This window comes from Pristiophorus japonicus, chromosome 9, assembly GCF_044704955.1.
Source record: "Pristiophorus japonicus isolate sPriJap1 chromosome 9, sPriJap1.hap1, whole genome shotgun sequence".
Classification (NCBI taxonomy): domain Eukaryota; kingdom Metazoa; phylum Chordata; class Chondrichthyes; family Pristiophoridae; genus Pristiophorus; species Pristiophorus japonicus.
Window position 1 is genome coordinate 164,288,573 of NC_091985.1, and position 7,950 is coordinate 164,296,522.

The window sequence follows — 7,950 nt, forward strand, 5'->3', positions numbered from 1 at the left end:
TATTACTGGTTCGGTGTGGGCCACTGGGTCACTGGGTCGCTGGGTCACTGGGCCACTGGTTCACTGGGTCGGTGTGGGTCACTGGTTCAGTGGGTCACTGGGTCACTGGATCGGTGTGGTTCACTGGGTCACTGCGCCGGTGTCAGTCACTGGGTCGGTGTGGGTCACTAGGTCACTGGCTCGCTGTGGGTCAGTGGGTCACTGGGGTCACTGGGTCAGTGTGCGTCACTGGGTCAATGGTTCAGTGGTCCACTAGGTCACTTGATCAGTTGGTCAATGTGGATCAATGGGTCACTGGGTCAGTGTGGGTCACTGGGTCAGTGTGGGTCAAAGGGTCACTGGGTTCGTGTGGGTCACTGGGACATTGGGTCGGTGTGGGTCACTGGGTCACTGGGTCACTGGGTCACTGGGTTGGTGTGGGTCACTGCAACACTGGGTCACTAGGTCGGTGTCGGTCACTGCGTCACTGGGTCAGTGTGGATCACTGGGTCATTGTATCACTGGTTCGGTGTGGGTCACTGGGTCACTGGGTAGCTGGGTCGGTGTGGGTCATTGGATCACTGGGACACTGGGTCGGTGTGGGTCACTGGGTCATTGGGTCGGTGTGGGTCACTGGTTCAGTGGGTCACTGGGTCGGTTGGGTCACTGGGCTTCTGGGTCACTGTGTCGGTGTGGGTCACTGGGTCACAGGCTCGCTGTGGGTCACTGGCTCATTGGTTCACTGGGTCAGTGTGTTTCATTGGATCATTGGGTCACTGGGTCAGTGTGGGTCACTGGGTCACTTGGGTCACTGGGTCATTGCGGGTCACTGGGTCACTGGGTGAGTGGGTCACTGGGTCACTGGATCAGTGGGTCACTGGGTCAGTGTGGGTCCATGGGTCACTGGGTCGTAGTGGGTCACTGGGTCATCTGGGTCACTGGGTTGGTGTGGGTCACTGCAACACTGGGTGACTAGGTCGGTATGGGTCACTAGGTCACTGGGTCACTGGCTCTGTGTGGATCACTGGGTCATTATATTACTGGTTCGGTGTGGGTCACTGGGTCACTGGGTCGCTGGGTCACTGGGCCACTGGTTCACTGGGTCGGTGTGGGTCACTGGTTCAGTGGGTCACTGGATCGGTGTGGTTCACTGGGTCACTGCGCCGGTGTCAGTCACTGGGTCGGTGTGGGTCACTAGGTCACTGGCTCGCTGTGGGTCAGTGGGTCACTGGGGTCACTGGGTCAGTGTGCGTCACTGGGTCAATGGTTCAGTGGTCCACTGGGTCACTTGATCAGTGGGTCAATGTGGATCAATGGGTCACTAGGTCGGTGTCGGTCACTGCGTCACTGGGTCAGTGTGGATCACTGAGTCATTGTATCACTGGTTCGGTGTGGGTCACTGGGTCACTGGGTAGCTGGGTCGGTGTGGGTCATTGGATCACTGGGACACTGGGTCGGTGTGGGTCACTGGGTCATTGGGTCGGTGTGGATCACTGGTTTAGTAGGTCACTGGGTCGGTTGGGTCACTGGGCTTCTGGGTCACTGTGTCGGTGTGGGTCACTGGGTCACAGGCTCGCTGTGGGTCACTGGGCCACTGGGTCATTGGGTCGATGTGGGTCACTGGCTCATTGGGTCACTGGGTCCGTGTGTTTCACTGGATCACTGGGTCACTGGGTCATTGCGGGTCACTGGGTCACTTGGGTCACTGGGTCATTCCGGGTCACTGGGTCACTGAATCAGTGGGTCACTGGGTCAGTGTGGGTCCATGGGTCACTGGGTCGTACTGGGTCACTGGGTCGGTATGGGTCACTGGGTCACTGGGTCGGTGTGGGTCACTGTGTCACTGGGTCACTTGGTCAGTGCGGGTCACTGGGATCACTGTGTTAGTGTGGGTCACTTTGCCAATGGTTCAGTGGGTCACTGGGTAGCTGGAACAGTGGGTCAGTTCGTGTCAATGGGTCACTGGGTCAGTGTGGGTCAAAGGGACACTGGGTTGGTGTGGGTCACTGCCTCGGTTTGGGTCACTGGGGTCACTGGGTCAATGTGGGGCACTGGTCACTGGATCAGTGGGTCAATGTGGGTCAATGGGTCATATGGGTCAGTGTGTGTCACTGGGTCAGTGTGGGTCAAAGGTTCACGGGGTTGGTGTGGGTCACTGGGACATTGGGTCGGTGTGGGTCACTGGGGCACTGGGTCACTGGCTCACTGGGTTGGTGTGGGTCACTGCAACACTGGGACACTAGGTCAGTGTGGGTCACTGGGTCACTGGGTCGATGTGGATCACTGGGTCATTATATCACTGGTTCGGCGTGGGTCACTGGGTCACTGGGTCGCTGGGTCGGTGTGGGTCATTGGATCACTGGGACACTGGGTCGGTATGGGTCACTGGGTCATTGGGTCACTGGGTCGGTGTGGGTCACTGTGTCACTGGGCCAGTGTTGGTCACAGGGTCAGTGGGTCGCTGGGTCACTGGGTCGGTGTGGGTCGCTGGTTCAGTGGGTCACTGGGTCACTGGATCGGTGTGGTTCACTGGGTCACTGCGCCGGTGTCAGTCACTGGGTCGGTGTGGGTCACTAGGTCACTGGCTCGCTGTGGGTCACTGGGTCACTGGGGTCACTGGGTCAGTGTGCGTCACTGGGTCAATGGTTCAGTGGTCCACTGGGTCACTTGATCAGTGGGTCAATGTGGATCAATGGGTCACTGGGTCAGTGTGGGTCACTGGGTCAGTGTGGGTCAAAGGGTCACTGGGTTCGTGTGGGTCACTGGGACATTGGGTCGGTGTGGGTCACTGGGTCACTGGGTCACTGGGTCACTGGGTTGGTGTGGGTCACTGCAACACTGGGTCACTAGGTCGGTGTCGGTCACTGCGTCACTGGGTCAGTGTGGATCACTGAGTCATTGTATCACTGGTTCGGTGTGGGTCACTGGGTCACTGGGTAGCTGGGTCGGTGTGGGTCATTGGATCACTGGGACACTGGGTCGGTGTGGGTCACTGGGTCATTGGGTCGGTGTGGATCACTGGTTTAGTAGGTCACTGGGTCGGTTGGGTCACTGGGCTTCTGGGTCACTGTGTCGGTGTGGGTCACTGGGTCACAGGCTCGCTGTGGGTCACTGGGCCACTGGGTCATTGGGTCGATGTGGGTCACTGGCTCATTGGGTCACTGGGTCCGTGTGTTTCACTGGATCACTGGGTCACTGGGTCATTGCGGGTCACTGGGTCACTTGGGTCACTGGGTCATTCCGGGTCACTGGGTCACTGAATCAGTGGGTCACTGGGTCAGTGTGGGTCCATGGGTCACTGGGTCGTACTGGGTCACTGGGTCGGTATGGGTCACTGGGTCACTGGGTCGGTGTGGGTCACTGTGTCACTGGGTCACTTGGTCAGTTCGGGTCACTGGGATCACTGTGTTAGTGTGGGTCACTTTGTCAATGGTTCAGTGGGTCACTGGGTAGCTGGAACAGTGGGTCAGTTCGTGTCAATGGGTCACTGGGTCAGTGTGGGTCAAAGGGACACTGGGTTGGTGTGGGTCACTGCCTCGGTTTGGGTCACTGGGTTCACTGGGTCAATGTGGGGCACTGGTCACTGGATCAGTGGGTCAATGTGGGTCAATGGGTCATATGGGTCAGTGTGTGTCACTGGGTCAGTGTGGGTCAAAGGTTCACGGGGTTGGTGTGGGTCACTGGGACATTGGGTCGGTGTGGGTCACTGGGGCACTGGGTCACTGGCTCACTGGGTTGGTGTGGGTCACTGCAACACTGGGACACTAGGTCAGTGTGGGTCACTGGGTCACTGGGTCGATGTGGATCACTGGGTCATTATATCACTGGTTCGGCGTGGGTCACTGGGTCACTGGGTCGCTGGGTCGGTGTGGGTCATTGGATCACTGGGACACTGGGTCGGTATGGGTCACTGGGTCATTGGGTCACTGGGTCGGTGTGGGTCACTGTGTCACTGGGCCAGTGTTGGTCACAGGGTCAGTGGGTCGCTGGGTCACTGGGTCGGTGTGGGTCGCTGGGTCACTGGGTCTCTGGGTCACTGGGTCACTGGGTTGGTGTGGGTCACTGCAACACTGGGTCACTAGGTCGGTGTGGGTCACTGCGTCACTGGGTCAGTGTGGATCACGGGGTCATTGTATCACTGGTTCGGTGTGAGTCACTGGGTCACTGGGTAGCTGGGTCGGTGTGGGTCATTGGATCACTGGGACACTGGGTCGGTGTGGGTCACTGGGTCATTGGGTCGGTGTGGGTCACTGGTTCAGTGGGTCAATGGGTCACTGGGTGTAGGTCACTGGGTCACTGGGTCGGTGTGGGTCACTGGCTCATTGGTTCACTGGGTCGGTGTGTTTCACTGGATCACTGGGTCACTGGGTCAGTGTGGGTCACTGGGTCACTGGGTCATTGCGGGTCACTGGGTCACTGGGTGAGTGGGTCACTGGGTCACTGGCTCGCTGTGGGTCAATGGGTCACTGGGGTCACTGGGTCAGTGTGCGTCACTGGGTCAATGGTCCAGTGGTCCACTGGGTCACTTGTTCAGTGGGTCAATGTGGATCAATGGGTCACTGGGTCACTGGGTCACTGGGTTGGTGTGGGTCACTGCAACACTGGGTCACTAGGCCGGTGTCGGTCACTGCGTCACTGGGTCAGTGTGGATCACTGGGTCATTGTATCACTGGTTCGGTGTGGGTCACTGGGTCACTGGGTAACTGGGTCGGTGTGGGTCACTGGATCACTGGGACACTGGGTCGGTGTGGGTCACTGGGTCATTGGGTCGGTGTGGGTCACTGGTTCAGTGGGTCACTGGGTCGGTTGGGTCACTGGGCTTCTGGGTCACTGTGTCGGTGTGGGTCACTGGGTCACAGGCTCGCTGAGGGTCACTGGGTCACTGGGTCATTGGGTCGATGTGGGTCACTGGCTCATTGGGTCACTGGGTCCGTGTGTTTCACTGGATCACTGGGTCACTAGGTCAGTGTAGGTCACTGGGTCACTTGGGTCACTGGGTCATTCCGGGTCACTGGGTCACTGCGTGAGTGGGTCACTGGATCACTGGACCAGTGGGTCACTGGGTCAGTGTGGGTCCATGGGTCACTGGGTCGTACTGGGTCACTGGGTCGGTATGGGTCACTGGGTCACTGGCTCGGTGTGGGTCACTGTGTCACTGGGTCACTTGGTCAGTGCGGGTCACTGGGATCACTGTGTTAGTGTGGGTCACTTTGTCAATGGTTCAGTGGGTCACTGGGTAGCTGGATCAGTGGGTCAGTTTGTGTCAATGGGTCACTGGGCCAGTGTGGGTCAAAGGGACGCTGGGTTGGTGTGGGTCACTGCCTCGGTGTGGGTCACTGGGTCACTGGTTCGATGAGGGCCACTAGTCACTTGGTCGGTGTGGGTCAATGGGTCACTGCCATTGTGAGTCACTGGGTCACTGGGCCAGTGTGGGTCACTGGGTCAGGGTGGGTCACTGGGTCGGTGTGGGTCACTGTGTCACTGTGTCGGTGTTGCTCACAGGGTCAGTGGGTCACTGGACCACTGGGTCACTGGGCCGGTGTGGGTCACTGGGTCACTGGGTCACTGGGCCGGTGTGGGTCACTGGGTCACTAGGTCGGTGTGGATCACTGGGTCGGTGGGTCACTGGGCAAGTGGGTCAGTGGGTCACATGGTTGGTGTGGGCCACTGGGTCACCTTGTTGGTGGGTCACTGGGTCAGTGGGTCACTGAGTCGGTGTGGGTCAATGGGTCACTGAGTCAGTGTGGGTCACTGGGTCGGTGCGTCACTGGGTCGGTGTGGGTCACTGGGTCATTGGCTCGGGGTGGGTCATTGGGTCACTGGGTCGATGTGGGCCACTGGGGTCACTGTGGCAGTGTGGGTCACTGGGTCAATGGTTCAGTGGGTCACTGGGTCACTGGATCAGTGGGTCAATGTGGGTCAATGGGTCACTGGGTCAGTGTGCATCAAAGGGTCACTGGGTCGGTGTGGGTCACTGGGTCACTGGGTTGGTGTCGGTCACTGCACCACTGGGTCACTCGGTCAGTGTGGGTCACTGGGTCACTGTCGGTGTGGATCACTGGGTCATTGTATCACTGGTTCGGCGTGGGTCACTGGGTCACTGGGTCGCTATGTCGGGGTGGGTCATTGGATCACTGGAACACTGGGTCAATGTGGGTCACTGGGTCACTGGGTCGGTGTAGGTCACTGGTTCATTGGGTCACTGGGTCACTGGGTCGGTTGGGTCACTGGGCCACTGTGTCACTGTGTCGGTGTGGGTCACTGGGTCACATGCTCGCTGTGGGTCACTGGGCCACTGGGTCACTGGGTCGCTGTGGGTCACTGGCTCATTGGTTCACTGGGTCGGTGTGTTTCACTGGATCACTTGGTCACTGGGTCAGTGTGGGTCACTGGGTCACTTGGGTCACTGGATCATTGCGGGTCACTGGGTCACTGGGTGAGTGGGTCAATGGATCACTGGATCAGCGGGTCAGTGTGGGTCCATGGGTCACTGGGTCGTAGTGGGTCACTGGGTTATCTGGATCACTGGGTCACTGGGTCGGTATGGGTCACTGGGTCACTGGCTCGGTGAGGGTCACTGTGTCACTGGGTCACTTGGTCAGTGCGGGTCACTGGGATCACTGTGTTAGTGTGGGTCACTTTGTCAATGGTTCACTGGGTCACTGGGTCACTGGGTTGGTGTGGGTCACTGCAACACTGGGTCACTAGGTCGGTGTCGGTCACTGCGTCACTGGGTCAGTGTGGATCACTGGGTCATTGTATCACTGGTTCGGTGTGGGTCACTGGGTCACTGGGTAACTGGGTCGGTGTGGGTCACTGGATCACTGGGACACTGGGTCGGTGTGGGTCACTGGGTCATTGGGTCGGTGTGGGTCACTGGTTCAGTGGGTCACTGGGTCGGTTGGGTCACTGGGCTTCTGGGTCACTGTGTCGGTGTGGGTCACTGGGTCACAGGCTCGCTGAGGGTCACTGGGTCACTGGGTCATTGGGTCGATGTGGGTCACTGGCTCATTGGGTCACTGGGTCCGTGTGTTTCACTGGATCACTGGGTCACTAGGTCAGTGTAGGTCACTGGGTCACTTGGGTCACTGGGTCATTCCGGGTCACTGGGTCACTGCGTGAGTGGGTCACTGGATCACTGGACCAGTGGGTCACTGGGTCAGTGTGGGTCCATGGGTCACTGGGTCGTACTGGGTCACTGGGTCGGTATGGGTCACTGGGTCACTGGCTCGGTGTGGGTCACTGTGTCACTGGGTCACTTGGTCAGTGCGGGTCACTGGGATCACTGTGTTAGTGTGGGTCACTTTGTCAATGGTTCAGTGGGTCACTGGGTAGCTGGATCAGTGGGTCAGTTTGTGTCAATGGGTCACTGGGCCAGTGTGGGTCAAAGGGACGCTGGGTTGGTGTGGGTCACTGCCTCGGTGTGGGTCACTGGGTCACTGGTTCGATGAGGGCCACTAGTCACTTGGTCGGTGTGGGTCAATGGGTCACTGCCATTGTGAGTCACTGGGTCACTGGGCCAGTGTGGGTCACTGGGTCAGGGTGGGTCACTGGGTCGGTGTGGGTCACTGTGTCACTGTGTCGGTGTTGCTCACAGGGTCAGTGGGTCACTGGACCACTGGGTCACTGGGCCGGTGTGGGGCACTGGGTCACTGGGTCACTGGGCCGGTGTGGGTCACTGGGTCACTAGGTCGGTGTGGATCACTGGGTCGGTGGGTCACTGGGCAAGTGGGTCAGTGGGTCACATGGTTGGTGTGGGCCACTGGGTCACCTTGTTGGTGGGTCACTGGGTCAGTGGGTCACTGAGTCGGTGTGGGTCAATGGGTCACTGAGTCAGTGTGGGTCACTGGGTCGGTGCGTCACTGGGTCGGTGTGGGTCACTGGGTCATTGGCTCGGGGTGGGTCATTGGGTCACTGGGTCGATGTGGGCCACTGGGGTCACTGTGGCAGTGTGGGTCACTGGGTCAATGG